This window comes from Cetorhinus maximus, chromosome 1, assembly GCF_964194155.1.
Source record: "Cetorhinus maximus chromosome 1, sCetMax3.hap1.1, whole genome shotgun sequence".
Classification (NCBI taxonomy): domain Eukaryota; kingdom Metazoa; phylum Chordata; class Chondrichthyes; order Lamniformes; family Cetorhinidae; genus Cetorhinus; species Cetorhinus maximus.
In genome coordinates this window covers 14,339,044-14,363,683 of record NC_135879.1, presented here as the reverse complement: position 1 = coordinate 14,363,683, position 24,640 = coordinate 14,339,044, and the positions used below count along the sequence as shown (strand labels likewise).

Genomic DNA, 24,640 nt, shown 5'->3' with positions numbered 1-24,640 from the left:
TCAATCAAAATTATACGTGACCCATGTGATAAATGCAATCTATCACATTGCAGGCACGCAACAGAAACTATTGGGGGAAATTTTCCAAGGTTTGTGCCCGGGTTAAGCTAATCTTGGAAAATTGGGCAGTTCCTTTGTGCTCTAACTCTTCTGGGTCTTAGTGTTCAAAGTGTGAGTGCAGGCCCAGAATCTTCTCATTCTATCTCAGTTGGAGGTTCCATCTCCTATGAACTTTAGTTCTCTCTCTCTCTTTCTCTCTCTCTTTCTTTCTCTCTCTGTCTCCCATTTGTATTTGCTGTTGGACATTGCTGCTGATTTGAGTGCTTTAGAGGGGAACTGCCTGTTAATATCTCCAAACTTACCTGCAGCTTTTCCGGAACAGACCTGCTCTGCTGGGATCAGCATGGGAGATGACAGGCCAAATGGCCTCCTTCCTTGTTATAACCAGATTCTGTGATGCAATGATGTTCCTGCTTCTGTTGTTTAGCTGGGCCTTGTTCTGGTAAAGAGGAATAACCGGCCTCATGGCCCAGATCCGTGTCACCTCACTTGCTGTTTTAGAACTCCCACTCAGTTATCACATTGACAGGAAGAGCTCAGGGGATGTGGTGGCAATGATGTCTGGTTTGGTGGTCGTGTTGTCATCCATTATCCTTCACTGAGCAGCATCGAAATACATTGCCTGAGTTTGTGATTGTCTGCTTGCTTTCCGGTAACCTGAGTCCTCAATTTATAGAGATGCATTAACCTGACCGTTGTGACTCTGCTTGTACTTTATTACAGTATTGCAGTGTAATTATATATCCTCAGCGAATCAGACAGAGAATCCTTTGGGCCTTCAGACTGAAGGTCAGAGACAGGATTTTGATTTGAGCATCTGAATGTTGTTTCATGTTCTGCTTTCTCTCGTAGGTTATCTTGTTCAGTCAGTTTTTACAAAGAATTACATAGAACACCCAGTGCAGTAACAGTCAATGTGACTGGAGTTTTACTCCACAGGAACTTGGGGCTTTTTCTGCCTTAATCATCTTCCTCTATCAGCATCTCCTATTCTTTTTTCCCTCATGTCTTTATCTATAAGAACATAAGAAGCTGGAGCAGGAGTAGGCCATTTGGCCCCTCAAGCCTGCTACACCATTCAATAATATCCTGCCTGAGCTGACCTGATTTGGACCTCAGCTCCACTTTCCTGCCCGGTTCCCATATCCTTTGACTCCCCTATCGTTTAAGAATCTTTCTGTCTCAGTCTTGAATATATTCAATGACTCAGCCTCCACAGCTCTCTGGGGTAGAGAGATCCAAAGGGTCATGACCCTCTGAGAGAAGAAATTCCTCCTCATCTCCACCTTAAATAGGCAATCCCCAACTCTGAACCTGTGCCCCTTCCCCCATGTTCCAGATTCCCTCAGGAAGGGGAACGTCCTCTCAGCATCTACCCTGTTGAGCCTTCGCAAACATCCAGCTTCCACCTAAATGTAGCTATGCTATTTACATCAGATACTCCTCTTGGTACCCAGGCCCTCATTCTCCTTTAGATAAAAGCAAAATACTGCAGGTGCTGGAGATCTGAAATAAAAACCGAAAGTGCTGGAAAAACTCAGCAGGTCTGGCAACACCAGTGGAGAGAGAAACAGAGTGAATGTTTTGAGTCCGTATGACTCTTCCTCAGAGCCGAAGTAGCCATATTGGACTCAAAAATCGAACTGGTTTCCCTCTCCACAGATGCTGCCAGAACTGCTGAGCTTTTGCAGCATTTTCTGTTTTAATTCCACACTTCCCTTTGATTTGTGTGTAGGGCTGCAGGTGCTGTTTCGCTTTGGCTGTGAGGAATTGGTACATCTACGTGATTAGCTGCAGGCTCCCTAGCACGTGGTCAGGTTATAGGGTTTGCACCCGGCAAATTGACAATCTCGGCTGTGCTTGTCAGGAGGAAGTGGGCTTGATGGGGACAAGATCTTTTACCCATAAATGAAATTAGGCATCTGAGTCAGCCTCAGACTGATCTTGCTCATTCAATGGCATCTAATTGTGACAGACAGTCCAGTCCTCTACTGCAGAAAGGCCAGAGACGACAGGCAATGAGCTGCTCTTGGTCTGCTCTTTCTGTTTCTCTGCATGGTTCTGCTGGGAGCATACAGACTTTACCGTCTCTTATAGTGTAACTTAAAAAGAAAACCCTCATCTTCACTGATAAGGAAATATTCATTTCTTGGTATGCCCTCTGCCCCAAGGCAGGTCTTTGGTTCACTATCTGCTGATGCTTCAACCCAAGCCATCTCCCTGGCTGTGTTTTTTCTTCTGTGGTGGTTTGCTATTGCCTCCCACTCTCAGGGGTAGATGAGGAGACAGGACCTAACTCTACCTCAGCCGGAATGGGAATCAAACTGGTGCTGTTGGCATTCTTCTGAACCTCACGCTAGCCATCTAGCTAACTGACCTAACCGGCCCCCCTACAAAAATATCCCCTACTGGAATTCCCACTGCTTAATTAATGGCGTGACTTATTCCCTCTTGGAATGTTGACCAAAGTTTTGGACCTAAGTGCCCATTCTAACATTGTAAAGGAAGCTTATTCTTCTTGGCACCCTCTCCATTTGGCTTTATTTATTTTTAGCTGCAATGGCTCTTTAACACAACCATGCATTGCGGTACTGCACTGTGTACACGTACAGTATCCCTTATGGATTTAGACTGAAGGCACTTGACTAAGGAGCCACTAAGCTTGGAAATATAATCTTACTTCTACTGGAGGGGATTATTAGTTAGTAGTGTCAGCAGAGACTGTTGCTCCTACAGTACTGGTTAAAAGCAGATGCAAAAATATTGAAATAGTCGGATTATTTGTGGGGCGCTTTGTAATTCACTTATGAATGACTGCAGAGTCAGGTGCACAGACTGTGGGTTCATTTTCATCCATTTCTTTCCACTAGGTTTTAAAAAAAAGAGTGAACAGCTCAAAGGCATATAATATAATTAACTCTGACTTAGGTTTTGAAGTAAACTGTTGCTCCTCTTCAATTATTAGATTAATTATGTCTTGTGATGATCATGCCCTGAGTTAATAGACATATATATGGGATGACACAGTCGGCAGTCAAGGTCTTAACCTACGAGGGGATGAAATGATGCTATGAAATGTGAGAATGAAGGTCTACAGATTTATAAGATCAAACGTGCATTTATATAGTGCCTTTTGCATCCTCATGAAATGCTTCACAAAAAAGTAAATTACTTTCAAAGTGAAGTGGCTGTTGTTTTGTAGGCAATGTAGCAACCAAATTATACACACAAGCCCCACAAACAGCAATTGAGATAATGCTGTTTTGGCAATGTTAGTTGAGTCACAACATGGCCAGGGCAGTGGGACCAGCTCCAGGCTGCTTTTCTTTGAATAGTGCTTTGAGATTTTCATTTTCACCTGAACGGGTAAATGAGGCTTTGGCTCAATGCCCCATCCAAAAGACGGCACACCCAACAACGCGGCACTCCTTCACTACTGCACTGGAGTGTCACAGCCTGGATTTAGCGCTCAGGTCTCTGCAGTGGGTCTTGAAGCCACAATCTCTGAATCAGGTGAGAGAGCAAAACTGAGCTAAACTGCCACTGACCAATCTCACTTTAACACCAAGATGTCTACCGTCTAGAAGCAATGTCCAGAGTTCTTTTTTTTCTCAATAACGTATTCAACTTCAAAATTACCAGCAGCCAGCCAGTGGCTCTCTTGCCCTGAGACAGAAGGTTGTGGGTTCAAGTCCCACTCCAGAGACTTGAGCGCAAAATCCAGGCTGACGTTCTCGTCATGTACTGAGGGAGGACTGTGCTGCCGGAGGACGTTAAACCGAGGTCCCATCTACCCTCTCAGGCGGATGCAAAGGATCTTGTGGTGCTATTTCACAAAGAGCAGGGGAGTTATCCCAGGTATCCTGGCCAATATTTAACCCTCAACCAGCATTGCGAAAACAAATTATTTGTCTTTATTACATTGCTGTTTGTGGGACCTTGCTTATGTACACAGTGCTTGCCCTGCTTCCTACACTTTCTGGCTAGGCAGCAGAGGTTGAAGCTTTGGAGGCTACAAGGCATTTTTGAGGTAATGTGAGAGGCTTTGCTCCAGAACAAAGGGATTGTCAAACGAGATGGCAAAAGCATAAATTATTCCATTGCACCATCACTGACAGCCCTCCTCACCTCCCCCCCTCCAAAGAAATGAATACCTTATTTAATCTGATTAGCACTCCGCAGATGCTGCCCGACTTGCCGGGCATTTCCAGCGTTTTCCCTTTCCGTGATCTCGATTTTCGTTTTAAAAAAAATAAAACGGTTGAAGCGAGAACACGACAGCTGCTGTGACTGGGTCACGAAGGGTTAACTGCCTTGCACCACTACGCTGCCTGCTCAATCGGTGGCTCTACAATCAGCCTGTCAAGCCTGTGGGCAGCAGACTGGCAGCCAGCATTGTTTTGAGCCTATCAGCAGGAGCTGAACGGCGATGGGAAGCCGGCTGTGAGCAGCCCTCGCACTAAAACGTGGCAGCTGGGTCAGGGCGAGGGTGTGCAAACCTGTCACTTCAAGCAGCTGCCACGCGTGGACAACTTCAAAGGCCAGGGAGGTGCGCGCATACACACACACACACTGCTGAGAAGCCAGCAGCCTGGAGCAGCAGTGGACAGCGTACATTTGACTTCCGAGTGGAACTGTTGGCATCGCTGAACCCTTCCTTGCTGAGCTGGAGTTTGAATCTGAGGCTGGGAGGGTGGGGGGAGGGGGAGTGCCTCTGTAGTTTTTTTTTTGAAGCCTAAAACACAGATCATGGGAGGTCCAGAGCCACGCAGGATTGTGGGAAAAGCCTTTGCCTATCTGATGTGTAGCAGCTGGATTGAAATCCCTTGAAGAGGCTGCAGGTTTTTTTTTAAAAAAAAAGATAAAAAATGAAGGAAGTATTCCAGTGACCGTTATGGGTTGTGGTTCCTTACCTAAGGTAACATTTTCTGTTCTCAAATGCAGTTGGAATAGGGTGGGTGGTAGGAAATGCTAAAAGACTGAAGCTGATGAATTAGAGTTAGTCATTGCAGTTTTAAAGTGTAACTTTGTTCTCTTTTTTGGGATAGGCAATTAACTTTCTTTTTGACTCAGACTCGAGCCTTGACCCACTGTAAAATTTCAAGTAAGGTAATGAAAGCCCACGTCCCTTGAGTGAAGTTTGAAAGCAGTTGCGCTTCTTCATACTGTCAGGGGTAAGGACTCTGTCTTGTTCGGCTCATGTGGAATTCTGGCAATGATTTAACAGGCAAGGGGCGTTTTTTTTTTTATTTGGTGCTGTTAAGGGTCATGGGGGTGGCAATGCTCGTTCAGGGGATTTCAAGCCTTGCTTATTCTGGATAAGTCTGAATTCGAGTCCTGGGAGGCTGTTGCTAAGTTCGAACAAGTGGTCGGACTGGTTCTGGCAATGGAATGAATGTGCACTCAGGAGTGCAGAAAGGGTGAAGTACTTGGATTTTATTTCTTTGCAATTCCTGCAGGCATGTAATTTGAAAAAAAAACATTTCTATGCACTGGTTGCCTGTCCTGTAACTCGATGCTGCCTTCAGCCCTCTATATTTTCTTGATTGTTCGATGGGTGTAGTTCTCTTTGGGTTGGACCGGTATGTGCTGTGTGTTTTCTCTGCACTTTGTCATGTCCTAAAGGATTTCACTGTGGTTGATCCTGCTCTGTCCCAATTCCTCCACCCAAAGTCACACGCTTGTTGTTTGGTCTTCATTCAAGGAGAAAAGTAGCATTATCATTTCTGTTCCTGCTGCTGTCGGACACCCATTAACCTTCGCAGGAGGTGCCTAGAGTTGTAAGTTCAGTCACATTTTAATGACTTACCTTTTAATGGCTTTTATTTCCATGCTGTGGATTCTTGAAGCAAGCCTTTCATCCCCTTTTCTGATGACTACAGGATGCTTGTTCACCCTCCAGCACCTTTTAGTCAAACGGCTGTTCATCACATCTGTCTCTGCAAGGTGAGAGTTGGTGTGCTATTGAACCTTGGGAGGCATCAACGTGGAGCCAAACCCTGTCCATACCTGGTGTAGGCACACAACCTAAGCAGGGATCTCAACTGGGTAGCACTCAGGAGTAGGTACCCTGATTTCCTTCCCCTTCCATCCTTAGCTGAAGAGCTTTGAGTCATCACAAAGCAGTGATTGAACCTGTGACTTTCCTAGTTTGAGTGGGGGAGTGGCTGCATCTTAGATTTTTAGGTTGTCCGACAGTCATTCATCCCTTGTGCTGGGAACCATGGCTGCAGAACACTCTCTCTCTCAGAAATGTTTACAGAAGTTTTTCAAAATCTTCGGGACCAAGGGGGATGGGTGAAGATTGGTGGGAAGCTTGTGAGTGATTGTCTGGAAATCAGCTGTCTCGCCTTTTTGCTTTTGTTTAATCAAATGTTTGTTCCCCTGCATCATTAAATTGGGTGAAAATGCTTTGCACCTGTTAAGTGGTAAATCTCCTTCAGGTGCAAATAATGATCACACAACACAGGAGGCCATTCAGCCCATCCACTCACTGGGCTGAATTTTATGCTTCCCCATGGTGGGTTTGAAGGCAGGGGGGGCGCTTGTGAAATGCAGCATATGGCCTGCCTGTTGCCCACCAGCTAACCCTGACCTATCTCCAGTTTAACTGGGGCACAGTGGAGACATCGGGTGGCCCGCCCACCCTTTGGCCTATTGAGGCCTTTAAGTGGCCAATTAATGGCCATTTAAGGGCCCCATTCCAGCCCCATTGATATTTCACCTGTGTCACGAGGAGGCCCACATCAAGCGGGTAACCCGGGCCGCTTTCACTGCACAGGCTGGTGTCAGGCAAGGTGGAGGGGAGGCATCCCCTCATACTCCCCCCCCCCCCCCCGCCTTTTACCCTCCCCTCCAGCCTGGGCTCTCAAATCTCGGTCTGCCACCCCACTTCCAGGGGTGCCAACCTATCCTGGTGATACCTGAAGTTACCTGAAGCCTCGACACCATGAGCTCCTCTTCTTTGTGGACTGCCTGTAGTTCCAGCAATGGCCACTGCTCAAACTTGGCGCTACTGGAACGACAGAGCTTGGCCGGCAGCTCTCTAAGGCGGGACTTCTTCCCGAGATAGGGGCGGAACTCTTGCCTTAAGCCAATTAACACTGTTCCCAGTGTCTAATGGCTGCGGGGCAGCTGGCTTTAATGTGGGTGGGCTCCCCACCGACTTCTTAGCTGAGGGAGTGGGTGTGCGGGGAATGTGCGCCCTGTAAAATCCAGCCATTGTGTCTGTGCTGACTCTTTGAAAAAGCTATCTAATCGGCCCTCTGTCTCTTTCTCCATACACACTCCAAATTTCTCCCCTTCAAGTATATGACCAATTCCAATTTGAGAATTCCTACTAAATCTGCTCCCATCATCCTTTTGGGCAGCGTATTCTAGATGATAAAACACGAGTTTTTCCCCCCAAAAAAAATCCTCATCTGCCTTCTGGTTCTTTTGTCAACCTTAATCAAACCTCCCCTTAGCCTTCTCCACTCTAAGGAGAACAACCCCAGTTTCTCTAGTCCCTCCACGTGACTGAAGTCTCTTATCCTTGGTACTATTCCAGTAAATCCCTTTTACACCCTCTGCAAAGCCTTCCGAAAGCGTGGTGCTCGTGATGGCTTGTTTGAGAAGGCCTGACAGCTGTCTTGATAGCACATTTGTATTCCAGTTGTTCTCTGAGGTTATATACTGCAGTGTGGGCTGGCTCTGACTGGACCTCTCCAAGCTGTCTGCAGAACTCCGCTTCCCAGCAACAAAAAAAAACCCTGCAGCATTTACAGATTTACAGCACGAGGATTTCATAAAATCATCGGATGTTGCTGCGCAAAGGGAGGCCTTTTGGCCCATCGTGCCTGTACCAGCTCTTCTGGTGGAGCTATCCAATTGGTCCCACTCCCCTGCTCCCTCCCCACAGTCTTGTAAAATGTTACCTCTTCATGAATTTATCCAGTTTGCTTTTGAAAGTTGTTATTGAATCAACTTCCCTTTTGGGCAGTGCGCTCCAGATCACAGCAACCCACTGTTTAGAAAAATGTTTTCTCAGGCCTTCACTGGCTCATTTGCCAATCAGCTTAAACCTGTGTCCTCTGGTTTGCTTGACCATTCGGTCAATGAGAACAGTTTTTATCAAAATCCTTCATGATTTCTCCTTCTAATCTCTTTTTAATCTTCCCCCATTCTAAGGGGTGCTATCCCACAGCTTCCCTAGGTCTCTGCACATAACCAAAGCCTTTAATTCCTGGTGTCATTCTAGTAAATCTCTGTACACCCTTGACAAGGCCTTGACGTCCTTTAAGTGTGCTGACAGAATTGAACACAATACTCCGGCTGGGGCCTAACCAGTGTGTTACAAGGGTTTAGCACAACTTTCTTGCTTTTATGCACTCTGTTTCTATCAATAAAACCAAGAATCCCTTATCCCTTCTTTTTCACAACCTTCTCAACTTGTCCTGCCACTGTCAGATTTGTGTGCGTACGTCACCAGGTGTCTCTCCCTTCCTGAACCCCCCCTTTTAAATAGTGTTATCATTTGCTTTGTTACCTCTCCTCATTCTTGCCACCAAGTACATTACCTCACACCTCCCTGCGTTAAATTGTGTAATGAGTCTTCCCATTTAGCTAGTCCCATCGTGCCCTTGAAGTCTGACACTCTCCTCCTCTTCGTTGTTTGCTGCATTTTCGTGTATTGTGTCAACAGGAGGGAAGTTGTTAAATCAGCCGGAGGGAAATTTTGAGTTACAGTCAACATTTTTAAAAATAAGTTGTAATTCGCATTTGGCTCCCTTTAATATAAGAAGCCTTCCAGAGACCCGGTCTGAATTTGGAGTTATTTTGTGACCCGGCATTACTGCAAAGCAGGAGCAGCTTGTATCCCTTCTACTTTCTAGCCTGGGATACTGAAAGGGGGCAGCGGGTGGGGAAGAGGGATTTCCATTTATATTAGAGCCTTTCACCGGCTCAGGACATCCTCATGACTTTACAGCCAAGGAAATACCTCTGAAATGAACGTACAACGCGCAGCAGCCAAGTTGCAAGGTCCCAAAAACAGCAATGAGGTAATGAGCAGGCCATCTGTTTTCAATATTGACTGATGGATAAAAAGTGGTAGAACACAATGGAGAGCTCCCCTGCTCTGCTTTGAATATTGCTGTAGGATCATCTCACATTTACCTGAGGGCACCCGGAGCCTTGGTATAATGTCTCATCTGGCAAAATGGCGCCTTCAACAGTTCAGCACTCCCTCGGTACTCCACTGAATTGTCAGCCTGAATTCTGTGCTCCAGCCTCTGGAATGGGACTTGAATCTCCAATCTCTTGACTAGGTGAGAGTATTACCATTGAGGGATAGCTGACCCCTATAAAGGGAAAGTAGGCCTGGGTAATTCATTGACTGGAGAGCATTTTTGCGATGCCTTGAGGTTCTGAGAGACACTCATCTCTTTAGGGCTGCTCAGCCTTCTTTAAGCCCCCATTTCCCTTTTCGGGTGCAGCAGAATCACTTCAGTTTTCTATGGGGGGAGGGGGGCTCCCTGTTGTTCGCAGTTCCTGAGCTTGGAACTCGCACCGTGTTGCAGGTGAACACCGACGTGTGGAATTGGGTCAGGGTTTTGTTGGGGTCACAGTGGTAAACTGTCCCGTCGGCGCTCCAGCCCCACTATTGCCCCAGCTGCGACCACCTAACTTGGGGATCAAATGTGGCAGCTTGCTGTTGTACACCTGGCTCCCTCTGCGCCAACACACAATCCCTTCAGCCATTGAATCATAGCGCAGAATATACACTTTAAGTAACATTTCCACGCTGTTTCATGGCAAATGATCAAAATCAAATTCTAAATTGCAGGAATGAAATGGTAAAGTGTGTAAAATGAACCACACGACGTCTGGCGTGACATGTCTTCATACTTAAATGTTTTAACAAATCTACATAGCACACTTAACAATTGAATACTGATGTATTTAGTGGTGTGTCCTACTAACGTGGATTGCTGTGCTTTAATATGCTGTCACTGGAAATCTTTGATCCTTGTTTCTCTATTATACTGAGATGAAACCCTCATCAGTGGCCAACATTCAGTGATGTTGTGGATGCGTAGCTGGCTCTAGTTCTGCTGCAGAAATGGTTTGAACGCATTAAACTGATTCTTCACTTGAAGCCCACCCGCCCCTCCAAAACTATTTGAATCTCCATCAGTCCTGAAAAAAGAAATTTGTTTCTTCGATAATTCATTCATCATTTTCCCTGTGGGGCAGGTTCCCCATGGGGGTGGAGAGAAAGAGGGACAGAGAGATTGCTTTTGCCTTTCATATGGAGTAAGGTTATCTCCCCTAAAGGACATTAGTGAACTGGTTGGGTTTTTAATGACGATCCAACAAATCCGTGGTCATTTTTACTGACTTCAGCTCCTGGGTTCCAGATTTTTCTTAAAACTGAATTCAAATCCCCAAAATGCAGTGATGGGCTTTGAACTCCTACTCTCTGGGCTATCGATCCAGTGCTTAGATGATGAATCCAGCAACATAATTACCCTCCTTCTCACCTTGGTGAGCTGTAACTGGCAAAGGGTCATGTCTGCCCTCCATGCAATAGAATGTGGAAAGCAGGCTGGATGAATTAAAGTCAGTTGTCTATTTGGCATCTCCAGCTGCGACAACTCAAAGACAATGTGAGTGAGGAGCTGAGGGAAATAAGCCTGGGTGGGGTTTGTTTGTCTGCTGTCACTGTGGCCTTAGTGGGGCCATTGGCATTGTCTTGCTTCTTCTCTGGCTTTCTTCGAGCCTCTCTGAGTCCACGTCTCAATGTTATCCATCCATCCAATTTTTCTTCCTCCTCTTCTGTTTTTACCCTCAATTCCTCCTTCAGTTGTTACCAGGACAAGGGTGTCAGGTCTTCATTTCCAATGTCCATACTTGGCTGTCTTTTTCTCTCTCTAACTGTACTTAGCAACCATTTTGATTCCTGAACTTTATCTCAGCCACTTCTTTGTCTTTCTGTCCATCCAACTGATTCTGAGCACCCTCCTTCACACTCACATTTCAAAAGTCGCTATCCCCCTCTCACCCTCTTTCTTCAGAGTCCAGCTCTCGCATCTGAGTGGTATTGCGAGTGGATCCCTAAATATTTCCAAGTAACATGAGATCTCTGCCAAACCAAATAGAAAGTTTACCAAAGTCTACCAGCTGAACTTTTTCAAACTTTGGAGATGAAGATGGATTCTTCAATAAATATAAAGCAGTCAAGCCTGCCAAATCTGTCCTTGCCACACTGCGCTGTTTATTTGTTTTGTGAGATTTAAGACTTGGCGATGTTCTAAACACTTTCGACTGGTGCTTAGAGGGAACAAGGAGATTAGGACATTGGGAATGACAAAGGGTGGAGGAACTGAAGCTCCTTGCACAAGCCTTGGTCTGATTTGTCCTTTTACAAATGATAAGGAGAGAATCTGTGATTGGATATGCAGGCCCTCCCCTTTTATCTTTATTGATTTCACAGTTGTGGATCTAATTTTAAAACTATAGATCAATTATTGTTCCAGCTATCTGCAGCTGCTAAAATAATAATCTGGAACAAAAATCACAGATGGTTAGCAAACCATCGCTTTGGTAGTACAGGAATTGAAAATTGCTGAAAAGAGAGGCATGTTGCTGAAGCTTTTCATCTGCACTCACCAGGACAAACACAAGAATGTCAAATTTCAAATAATCACATACATCCATAAACAGGGACATGTTCTCTGCCAACGAGGAATATGTTCAACCCTTAGGGTGGGATTTTCCACACCCGCCCGCTGCCACGATCTTCCGGTCCCGCTGCAAGTCAATGGACTCCTGGCTGGGGTGCCACCTTGCCCACGGCGGGTCCCGCCCGCGACAGGACCGGAAAATCCTGGCCTTAGTCTTTTTTGGTTTATCCAGGAGATTGGGGAGCCTATAGTTCCCTGTTGCTTTCTCCTTGACAATGCCTCAGCCAATCAGCACCCTTTCTCCTATAGTATAAATTGTTGCGATTGCTTGCAGTTTGGCATTATTCCTGATGAGTGCGAGATGAAAAGCTTTGGCAACCTGTCTCTCTTTCCAGCAAATAGATGAATTGCGGGTTTTCCTCCTCCTACAGTTTTTCCACTCCCTTTTTCCAAAAGGCATTGTTGACTCCTTGTTGCTGAGTCTCAGACCTTGTAAGAGTGTGTGTTGTGTCATTGCCAGTGCAGGCATGAAGATATTACACTTTTTTAAAAAAAAACTGTATTCCTTTTTAAATGGACCCTGGTGAAGTGTAAGATGGCTGCCAAAGGGGTCACCTGACTTTTACAACTTTAACAGCCGACCATGAGTTGCAAAAGGTTTGCATGCAGGTACAGCAAGTAATTAGGAAAGCTAATAGAATGTTATTGTTTATTGCGAGGGGAATTGAATACCAAAATAGGGAGGTTATGCTTCAGTTGTACAGGGCATTGATGAGACCACATCTGCAGTACTGTGTACATATTGGTTCCCTTATTTAAGGAAGGATATAAACGTGTTGGAAGCAATTCAGAAGGTTTGCTAGACTAATACCATGTAACAAAGGAGGGCTATTGAGATTGAGTATCCACAATGAAGTGCTATCTACCTTCTATTGTATACCAATGACTTTGGACCATGTGACTGAAACTCCTCCTTTTGCCTTCATTTGCCTTCCACCGTGTATCAATGGCCATTCGTCATGTGTTCAAGACTGCCCTCTGATATTTGAAATCCTTTTGCCCAAAAATTGAGAGACTGGGCAGTCTGCAGAACACCAGCAAAAACATTAGCTGCAAAGAAAAGGGCAATTAGGGATGGGCAACGAATGCTGGCCTTGTCAGTGATGCCCACGTCCCATGAAAGATTAAAGCGGGAAAAAAAAACTCCTTGTTTAAATCCATGGAAGGCTGCTTGCTGGTGACTCTTAAACTGACCGCATGCTAACCTGGGGTTTGGGAACGCAAACTAGTCTTCTCAAGATTAAACCACATTGATTATGGACAGAAGGGAATTGTGGGTTTCAGTCTATCTCGCTCCCCTGTCCGTAACATTTGCTTTAAGCACTTCTCACGCAGCGTGTGTTTGGTGTGCTTATTTTTGCACTTCTCCACAGTATGTCAATGAGTAAAGGTGGAGCGGGAAAAGAAGGAACAGAGCGTGGTGATGATGTGAAGTTTGCACCCCCATTTTCCAATAACAAAAAGACAGTGTAGTTATTAGTCATACATGTGTGATTTTCTTGGGTGAAGTATCGATGTCAGTTTGCCAGAGTTTGTATTGACCATGGCTCTGTTTCTGTAGCAGTGATGTTGCTGATTGTACTGAAGAACAGGATGTGAGGATGTTCCACTATTAATCAGAAGCGGCAGAGAAGGTTGCAGCATATAGGATACAAATCAAACAGGTCCTAAAATGAGTTTCATGGTACTGTGTAGCTTTGTGAAACTTAGAAGTGCTGTTCAGAACTTGGAATAGTGGATTCTCATGGAAAATTCCTCAGAGCAGTCTGTGTAAAATTGGCAAAATCCAGTCCCAAGCCAGGGCCAGATGTGCTCCGATTTATCGCATTCTCCAAACCACTGAGCCATCTGTACGGACGGCCAACTGCGCTCTACTCAGTCAGGCAAAGAAATACCAACCTAAACACTCTTCTGAAACAATCGGGACACCCTGGTCCACTCCTCCATCACCCCCTACACCTCAACCCCCTCCCACGGCACCTTCCCATGCAACCGCAGAAGGTGCAACACCTGCCCCTTTACTTCCCCCCTCCTCACCGTCCAAGGGCCCAAACACTCCTTTCAGGTGAAGCAGCATTTCACTTGCACTTCCCTCAATTTAGTCTACTGCATTTGCTGCTCCCAATGCGGTTTCCTCTACATTGGAGAGACCAAACGCAGACTGGGTGACCGCTTTGCAGAACACCTTTGGTCTGTCTGCAAGCATTACCCAGACCTCCCTGTCACTTGCCATTTCAACACACCACCCTGCTGTCATGCCCACATGTCCATCCTTGGCCTGCTGCATTGTTCCAGTGAAGCTCAACGCAAACTGGAGGAACAGCACCTCATCTTCCGACTAGGCACTTTACAGCCTTCCAGACTGAATATTGAGTTCAACAATTTTAGATCATGAACTCTCTCCTCCATCCCCACCCCCTTTCCGATCCCCCCCCTTTTTTTCTAATAATTTATATAGATTTTTCTTTTCCCACCTATTTCCGTTATTTTTAAATGTATTTCCATCCATTGTTTTATCTCTACCTTTTAGCCTATTTCGATCCCTTCCCTTCACCCCACCCCCACTAGGGCTATCTGTACCTTGCTTGTCCTGCTTTCTACCCTTAATTAGCACATTCCTTAGATAATATCACCACCTTCAACACCTCTTTGACCTTTTGTCTATGACATCTTTTGGTTATCTCCACATATCACTGGCCCTCTATCCAGCTCTACCTGTCCCACTCCCCCTTAAACCAGCTTATATTTCACTTCTCTTCTATTTTTACTTAGTTCTGTTGAAGAGTCACACGGACTCGAAACGTTAACTGTGTTCCTCTTCGCAGATGCTGCCAGACCTGCTGAGTTTTTCCAGGTATTTTTATTTTTGTTTTGGATTTCCAGCATCCGCAGTTTTTTTGCTTTTATCATTGTCCTGTATCTCGGACCTCCAAGTTAAGCCTGGTCCCTCATTGGGCCCCCCCCTCTCCTTTTATTTTTCTCATCCAGTTCTACTCAGAGGTAGTGTAATATCGTTTAAAGATCACCCTGAAATTCTTCTTGACTGCTTACAGATGCAGGATGATCAGCACATGCCCAAGGCAAGGCCGCAAGCCGCCTGAAGAATTGCGGTGAGCTGTGAGTGCCTGCTGGGCCTCTGGAGTTACCGCCCCAAACTTGGGCTGGCTGTTCTGCCAGTTCTCATTTCAGTCCTGGGGAGGGTGGGAGGTGCGTAGGAGCGGTGGAAAAATAAGAGGACCTGAGGCAGGTTAGCCCAAGCTGGGAACCATCCACAGTAATGAAGCCAGGATGAGCACCTAACAACCTGAGTGGAACAGCTCCCTGACCCATGCTTAGCTCAGTACTAACCATTACCTGGATCCTGAATCGACATTAGGCTCCTGATGAACAACTGTCAGGGGGCCTAATACCAGTTTTAAATGGCTACCAAGAATGAATTGTGTCCAACCCAATGTAAGGTTGACCATTTTTCAGGAGTCCCTGGGAGGTGGTGCTGTGGAATTAGCACATTAGGCACCCCTGTTCTGTAACTGAGAAATGGGTCCAATTTCTAGGAATATAGGAATTGCTAACCGAGAAAGTTCAGAGTCTGTCTTGTTCACTTACTGGCTGTGTGATAGAGTTTTTGGATGTTCTATTCTGGGTTAACACTCACATTGTTAGCTATAGTCGGTGCTTTTACGCTTCCTCACCTTCATAGTTTAAAAAAAAATTAATATATTTCAATTGTTTGTTTTAGGGTATCTGAGGAGCCGAGGCTCACTGAGAGGAAGCAGCATCACCGTGTCCTTTCAGTCTTCTTGCTGATTGTGTTTGTGCTGCTTGTGAGGAGCTAAATAAAATAATAGATTATAGTTCAGTCAGAGCTCTTTGTGTTCATTCTACATCAATGCAGTGGTTTAGTGCCTGTGGGTGTGTGCAATGAAACCAACTTTCATCTGTTTTTTTGACATAGCAGTTGATTCTCTCTCTTTCCTGTCTTCCCCCTGGTGTACATGTGCACTCTTCCTTTCTCTCACTCTCCTTTGTCTTGCTTCTCTCTCCCCTCCTCTCTCTTCCTCTCACTCTCCTCTCTCTTCCTCTCACTCTCCTCTCTCTTCCTCTCACTCTCCCCTCTCTTCCTCTCACTCTCCTCTCTCTTCCTCTCACTGCCCCCTCTCTCTACCCCCTCATCCCTCTCCCTCCCCTCGTCCCTCTCCCTCTCACTCTCCCCTCCCTCCCCCTCTCACTCTCCCCTCCCTCCCCCTCCCTCTCCCTCTCACTTTTCCATCCCTCTTACTCCTTCATTCCTTTTCTCTTCCATCCCCTCCCTCTCTTTCATCATGTTCTAGAGACTATATAGCTTGAATAGGGTATTGAGAAAGTAAACTGTACTACCTTCCTTGTCCCAGTGGTGCCTGAACCAATTTCAACCCTGTACTTTTGGGCTGTGATCATCGCTGGCAAGGCCAGCATTTATTGTCCATTCCTAATTGCCCTTTGTCCATTTTTGATTAGCAATGACTATATTCCTAGAACTCCTGTTGTGCCTATGGATGAGGTACAGAACAGGGGCAGTTAATGTGCCAATTCCACAATGCCACCTTGCACACCACAAGGACTGCAGAAATATGTTCAACCCTGTGGTGAACTGTTGTAACCCATGGGAGGGCGGTACACCCACAGTGAGTTCAGGATTCAGGGGAGACAGTGGCGTAGTGACAAAATCACTGGACTAGTAATCCAGAGGTCCAGGCTAGTGCTTGGGGGACATGAGTTCAAATCCCACCATGGCAGCTGGTGAAATTTAAATTCAGTGAATAAATTTGGAATATAAAGCTAGTCTCAGTAATGGTGACCATGAAACTATCATCAGTTGTTGTAAAAACCTACCTGGTTCACTGATGCCTATTTGGAAAGGAAATCTGTCATCCTTATCTGATCTGATCTACATGTGACTCCAGACCCACAGCAATATGGTTGACTCTTAACTGCCCTTAATGGCAATTAGGGCTGGGCAACAAATTCTGGCCTTGCCAGTGATGCCACATCCCATGAAAGAATAAAAAAATTGACCTAGCGATGGCGGACGACTGATGATATGGTTCCAAATCAGAATGATGAGTGAGGTGGAGGGGAACTTAAAGTTGGTGGCTGAACAATATTCAGGCATCCCTGGCAGCCACCTAAAGCAGACGTTAGCGCCCTTACATATGTTAATAAGGGCTCTAACGCTGTTCAGGACCCAACCCCAATGTTGGCCAGTACTGAACCGAGCATGGCTCAGGCCTGCTTTGCTGGTGCTTCTCCCATCTCCATTACTGGGTTAACCTGTCTAATGTTTTCTTCTCTCCACATGCCAAACCCCCCCCCACCAGGGCTGAGCTGAGGACCATGCTGACAGAGCAGGTGACACAAGTTGGAGCATTGCGCCCCCAGCTCACCTCTTGAGGAGCCTCGAGGCCTAGCCTCAAATGAGCCTCAGGCATGCGCTGACCATTCTGCATCTGAAAAAGGCCAAAACTGATTTCTTGGTGTTTTCTTTCTAAATGTGTTGCCCTACTTCTGGGTGGAAGTGGGTGAGAAAAATAAACAATTGGGTTGGGACCTAATGAAAACACATGCTGTAGTTAGGGACCAGAGGCAGAATAGGAGAAAAAAGGCTTGCTTTTCTATAGCACCTTTCCAAACACCAGATACCTTGACGCTTTACTGCAAGTGCAGTACTTTTGAAGTGTAGTCTCTGTAGTAGGAAATGGAGCAGCAGCTTTGCCACAATAATCTCCGCAAACAGCAATGTGATCATGACCAGACTTTTTTTTTTATGATGTTGAGGGATAAATATTAACCAGGGCACCCCAGGGATAATACCCCTAAATAATGCCATGGGATCTTTTACGCCCACTTGAGAGGGCAGATGAGTCCCAGTTTAACATTCCAACCGAAAGACAGCACCTCTGACAATGCAGCACACCCTCAGTCCTGTCTTGGAGTGTCAACCTTAATTTTTTGTGCTCGACCCCTGGAGTGGCTCCAAGGCTAGAGTGCTACCAACTGAGCCACGGCTGACAATATACAGAGGAAAATGATATCTATATCAGCAAAGGGGTTTAGGATTTCTTTTTTTGGCCTGACCTAGTATAGTGGTGTTGATAGCCCAGACAAATGGCTAAGCAATTTGGAGAATGCGATCAGCTTAATCGCTGCACAGTCGGAACACATTCAAGCCTGGATTTTCCCAATTTTACACAGAATCCTCAGATTAGTTTTTAAAGTAAAAATGTTGGTTTGTATCCTATATGCAGTCGCCTTCTCTGCCACCTCTCGTTAATAATAGATACGTCTCACACCCTGCCTATCGGTACAATCAGCGGCATCGCTGCTACAGTATACAGAAACCAGACTTTGCACTGACCTCAATCTGACTTCTATCATCCACCTAAGAAAACTCTCAGCTGTATGAGTAATGCCTACGCTGTCTTTGTTTTGGGGAAAATGGGGGTGCAGACATCACCTTATCATCACTCTCCTCCAAGCCTGTGGAGAAGTGAGAAAGGAATAAACCGAGTAGACTGTGTGCGAGGAGCGCTTGAAGGCAGTGTGATTTTTACCGTAATAAAGTAACTGAACCGACTGAGGATCGAGCTTCCTTTGCAAAACAGCTTGCATCTATATAGCGCCTCCACAGCAATAAAACATTCCGTCGTGCTGACAAAGTTTGAGACACATTAGGAGCTTCATCGAAGAGTTGGACTTTAGGGAGAGTCTGAAAGAAGGAGAGAGGTAGAGGTTTAGAGGGGGAATGGAGATCGCTGAAGCAGAAGCTATTTCTGCCTCAGTGAAGCAGATTATATTGTGAATGATGTAATTTTTTTAGGGGCGGGGTTGCTGGAAGGGGTTGGCTGGAACTTTCACTTCATTTTTAAAACCTTAGCTTGAGTCAGCTCCGGAGGGGTAGAACCATCTTTTCTCTGACAGCTGTTCAGACCCATAAGGGAAACGAGCCTTCATCTATCAGCAGCCTTGTTCACAAGATTCAAAAAGATGACTCATTTTGGGAAATGTGAAATATTCTTCTGATAAAACTAAAGGTTGTGTTCTGAGCTTAGAGTTGATTGTTTGGGCGGCTTTGTCGTTCCCTAACTACCGACTCCATTTCTCTCCCTGGCAACCGCCTGAGATTAAACCTGTTTGCAACTTTGGTGTGTCGCACTTACCCCGAGATGAGCTGCTGACCTCATGTTTGCGCCCATCACTAAGACTGCCTATTTTCCCCTCTGTAACATCGCTTGACTTAACCCCTGTTTCAGCTCATCTGCCATTGAAACCCCCATTCATGTCTTCCCCCCCAAGACTTGACTATTCCAACACAATCTACACTCCATAAACTTGAGGTCATCCAAAACTCTGCTGCCTGTGTCTAAGCTTGGAGCAAGTCCCATTCCCCTATCGCCCCTGTGCTCGCTGACCTACATTGGCTTCAAATCCTCCATCACTTCGCCCATCTCTACCTCTGTAATCTCCTCCAGCCCCACAATCCTCCAAGGTATCTGCACTCTAAGTCTAGCCTCTTTTGCTTGCCCAATTATAACTGCTCTGCCATTGGTAGCCAGGCCTTCAGTTGTCTAGGCCCCCAATCTCTAGAATTTCCTCCCCAAACCCCTCTACCTCACTTTTCTCCTTAAAGACACTCCTTAAAACCTACCTCATTGACCAAGCTTTTGGTTATCTGACCTAATAGCTCTTTAGATGGTTTGGTATCATGCTTTGTTTTATAATTCTCCTGTGAATGTCCTTGGGACGTTCCATTGCATTAAAGATGCTAGATAAATATAAGTTTTTGTTGTTGTACCTGACCCAATGCTGCTTGAGATGCATGCTGCTGCTATTGGCAGAGGATTGATCCACAAAGTACAATGCACGAATCCAGAGAATGAGAATTCAAATCCTGCCATTGCCCTTTGAGAATTTCAATTCAGTTTCCTAAAAAACAATCTGGAAACATAAACCTGGGACCCATGGTGTGTCAGAATGTTGTAAAAATTCTCTGGGTACTAGAAATGTTTACACCGGAGAAAGTAACAAATTGTGGGGATCTTAGTATGGTTCATGAGATCCTACAAGGACTGCTAAAGAAATGTTCAAAATTACACTGTGACCTCTCCAGTCTAGAAATCTATTGTTCAGAAGCACCAGTTGTCCAGATATATTAAAACAGACACAGCTGTTCCTTTGACATCATTGGATCATTTTAGTACAGTACTTAGAGAGCAAAGCATGGAAGATACAGCATTTGGATAAATGAAACAATGATTATTATCGCTTTCTAAAGTTTTATCACTGTTTTCATGTTGCAGCTAAATATTTATATCTATGGGTTTTCAGGTTCACGCACTTGCATTCAATTGTCACTCTATAACCCAGAAAATTCCGAAATACAGATTTGACTTGCCCCCAAGCATTCCAGATTGGGGAGATTACAGTGTAATGCAAACTGTAGAATAGGACCTCTGTTTAATGTGTCACCTGAGCAACTGTACCTCCAGAAATGCGTGAACACCACAGTGTCAGCCTGGGCTGCATGCTGCACAGTGCAGTTTGAAACCAACAATCCGAAAGTTTCTGTGCATAAGACGGCCCCTTTTAAGTTGTCACATCTGCGCGGCTATGCAAAAACCTTCAAAGATCCAGCACGCTTAAACAAATTGGCTGTGTGCTACCAAAAATATTAGAGGGCGTGTTACTGTTTGGTGCAGCATGTAAGACTTTAGCATTCTCGACTGCTATTGGCTCTGTGTATATGATTTATTATATTGAATAATTTTAAGGCAGAAGTAGATAGATTCTTGAATAACAAGGGAGTCAAAGGGTATCAAGCTGGTAGATGGGAACGTGGAGTTGAGGCCACAATCAGATCAGCCATGATCTTATTGAATGGTGGAGCGGGCTCAAGGGGCCGAATGGCCTACTCCTCCTAATTTGTATGTTATTACCCTCCCTGCTTCGATATTGCTGTCGATTTTAATCCCATTTCTTCTTGATTCTTACTCATTGCCCTATCTGCAAAAATATTAGCACGTTGAGTGATTCCAAGAGATTCATTTCGCTTGTAAGGCCAAGCAAACACATTTCGTAGAATTCCTTTTCTGTGCTACTTTTAACAATCATCAGCAGGTTGAAAATGTCGGGTAGAGTTTCCGCTTTGGACACAATCACCAACCTGGGTGTGTAACAAGTAACATTCATGTCTCGCAAGTGCCAGGCAATGACTAGCTCCAGTTAGAGAGAATGAAAGCCCCCCACCCCCGCCCCCTTGGCTTTCAATGACACTACCATCACTGAACTACCCAATATTACCAATCCTGTGGGTTGCCATTAACCAGAAACTTAACAGGACCAGCCACACTAGTGCAATTTTGCAATTTGTGGTACTTGTTTTCTGAAGTGAAAGGATGGTTCGAGTAGCTGCTCAAACTCGTTTGCATAATCCCAAATGTAAAATCTTCCATGAAGCAGCACTATCAGGCTGTGTTTTAGAGTGTTATTTTTGCCCCTCACATTAAAATACATACCTTGTTATATTTAGGAGTGGTAACTTGCTGCAGGTTTATTAATGCAGTGAAACTGAGCTCATCGCAAAAGATGACTGGTTTTTATTAAGTGTCTAGTCCGTCAACTATAAGCCGCCTGATTTTTAAATAAGTAGAAGTGACATTTGAAGAATATCCCAAACCAATCACTGGTTTTATTAGTGTATACTTTATCAGTTTCTTAGGATACCTGAATCTTCACAAGGGCAAATCAGTCATGGGCAGCAAATGCTGGTCCTGCCAGCGATGCTCACACCCCATGAACGAGTAATAACACATTTGAATACTTTAACGACTTTCTGAAGGTGCCTAATGCTGCCTCTACGTTTAAAAGAAAGTCTTAATTTGGAAGGGTCTTCTAGACAGGGCGCAAATGGTGGAAACTCGCTGTGCTCAAGGGGGCATGGCCAGTTTTGTGTGTGGGGCAAGCTTCCAGCACCATTTCTTTTTTAAACCAGTATGAAAGATCTCGAACTCGATTTGCACTGGATGTAAATTGCGCTCAAAGTTCCTCGAGCTGACTGACCTCATGTAAGTTGTGTTGGTAAGAAGGAAAGTCTAGTAAACCTTGCGGGGGGACACGGAAAAAAGACCTCTAGAGAAAGATGGGAAGTCCCACCTCCTCTTTAGACTTGTTTGCCTGGCTGTTGATTGGAACTCGTTTGTGACAGCAACAAAAATTTAAATTTATGCATTGCCTTTCAACATAATGGAGGCACTGCACAGGAGCATTATAAAACAAAGTATGACACAGAGGGCATAAGGGGGTATGAGGTCAGATGATCAAAAACGTGGTTAAAAAGGCAAGTTTTAAGGAGTGTCTTAAAGGAGGAAAGTGAGGTAGTGAGATGGAGAGGTACAGGGAGGGAATTCAGGAGATTGGAGCCCTAGGCAACTGAAAGCATGCCACCAATGGCGGAATGATTATGATTGGGAATGCTCGGAGACCAGAATTAGAGGAGTGCAGATGTCACATAGAGATGTGGGGCTGGAGGTGATTACAGAGGTAGGAAGCACTCTGCCATGTTCCTTCACTTTTCTAGAGATTGCTTATTGACATTTTACAGTTGAAGTTTAAGCTTTTGTGATGCTACTGCCATAATGACTGCTCCATTTATCTCTGTATCATTCAATGATACTGGGTAGAAATGGACAACCTTGGTGCTGGACAAGAACAGAAAATTGAGGGAAGGAATTCAAGACTGCCTGGCCTTGGTGGCTGAAGCAATAACCGCGAATGGTGGAACCAAGGAAGTAGGGAATGCAGGAGAGTGTTTAATTTTTATTCTCCTTGTGCATGGCCTATTCATTTAAGTGCACTCTTTAAATCTTGCTGCATGACAACTTAAAGGGGCTGACTAATTCTCGGCCTACATGGGAACTCCGGGTTGTGGCATGGCTGCACCACTTTTGGGAATGATGCCCAAGAGGCCGTGTTAGAGGAAAGTATATTCCTTAAAGGATCACAAGACTAGACACAGAGATAGTGAGGGACGAAGTCATGAAGGGCTTCAAACATACAGATGCCAATTTTAAATTTGAGCAAATTTAGATCAGTGAGTGGAGGATGGATTTGTTACCAGCTCGGATATGGACAGCTGAGTTTTTGGATGCATCAGTGTTTATGGAGGATGGAAGATTGGAGTAATCAAATAATTAAAATTGGCAGTGATGAAGGCATGGCTCAGGGTTTCGACAACGGTTGGATTTGAGGCAGCGTTTGAGGTGGGTGATGTTATGTAGGTGGAGGTAGGCAGTCTTTGTGATGGGGCGGAAATAGAACCATTACGATATAATTCGCCTAGCAACACAGAATGAGGAATTGTTGCATTATTTGTTGAGCAGCAATGCATGACCTGCTGTGACATCACCAAATGTCAACAATGAATAACCTGGGGTCTTATCACAAGAAGTACAGTAGAAGTGTAGGAGTGTAGGATTGTGTGTAAGACGAGCTTGCCCAATCCATAGAAGAGTTCAGATTGGGAAACGTGAGGATGCAAATTGTATAGAAGGAACTACAAGAATGTCACTGATGATGTTTAATGAGTAAGTGGAATTTTAGATGGACCTGTGTTAATGTTAATTAAGATATTCTTGATGTTCAGAACAGCAATGAGGATTGTCATTCTCTCAGCTCTCTAAACAGGAATAAAGTTTACAGTTTGTAGCAATGCAAATTTTTGCTTTACTGGAGAAATTGCACAATGTTCTTCAGGTTTCTCTGACTCATCACTTACCTCTGGAAATTAAATCATTTGATCAGCGATGATGTGAAAGAAATACAATGCCTTGAAAGGGATGTGGTTTCAATGAGCCAAACATCTATTTCTACGTAAGAATTATTAGACGAATAAAGACCAAGGCGTATCTAGTTTGCCTTTTACTGTCATATGATGCAATGGTGGAGTTGTCACTAATTATGGCAATTGAACGCCATTGAACAGAAATACCAGCCATGTGTGGCTACAAGAGCAGGTCAGAAGCTGGCAATTCTACGTAGAGTAACTCACCTGCTGACTCCCCAAAGCCTGTCCACCATCTACAAGGCACAAGTCAGGAGCATGTTGGAATACTCTCCGCTTGCTTGGATGTGTGCAGCTCCAACAGCACTCCAGGAGCTCAACACCAGCCAGGACAAAGCAGCCCGCTTGATTGATGCCCAATCCGCCACCTTAAAAACGCACTCCCTCCACCATCGACACACAGTGGCAGCAATGTGTATCATCTACAAGATGCACTGCAGCAACTCACCAAACAACTCCAATCCCAACAGCACTGTAGATATACCTACACCAGATGGACTGCTGTGTTTGAAGAAGGTGGCTCAGCATCACCTTTTCAAAGGCAGTTAGGGATGGGCAGTAAATGCTGGGCTAGCCAGCGATGCCCTCATCTGTGAAAGAACAAAAAAAGTGCATCTTAATTCAGCCTGTCCAGTTGTGCTGCACACCATAACACTTCATGTTCCATGAGACATTTTATCAGCCACTGTCTTATTGCGTCCAGTAAGTACTTTGTGTGGGTGCAACTTCCTGGCTTAGTGGCTCGAACTTGATCTTTTAGTTGAAGTGTTGTTGCGAGAACACTGAAGTTCTTTAGCAAGTATGTATTTGCTAATCTGGATTATTGCTTGGAACCTTTGGTCTTTTCCTAATCTAATGTCGATTCAACAGGTTTTTTGTTGTCTGAAGGAGTTGATCAATGCTCCATTAGCTGTTTTCGATAATCTACCCATGTATCCAACAGTCTGGATTGGAAAAGGGGGAGAATCCTAACCTATAT

The 24,640-nt window shown here is 45.0% G+C and overlaps 1 protein-coding gene across 9 annotated transcripts in view; it reads left to right on the top strand.

Annotated features, from left to right (window-relative positions):
• Positions 1-24,640, top strand: part of psd3l (pleckstrin and Sec7 domain containing 3, like) — a 300,802-nt gene that overhangs the window by 145,064 nt on the left and 131,098 nt on the right. The window contains exon 1 of one of the 9 annotated variants that reach the window (XM_078533995.1): positions 4,735-4,978. The exons of 6 other annotated variants lie outside the window; for them this stretch is intronic. The gene's annotated coding sequence lies outside the window, so the exon portion shown is untranslated. Of the gene's footprint in view, positions 1-4,734; positions 4,979-5,368; positions 5,486-9,315; positions 9,369-24,640 lie in introns of those variants that run through there. 2 more of the 9 variants (XM_078534058.1, XM_078534131.1) reach the window with 2 other exon arrangements.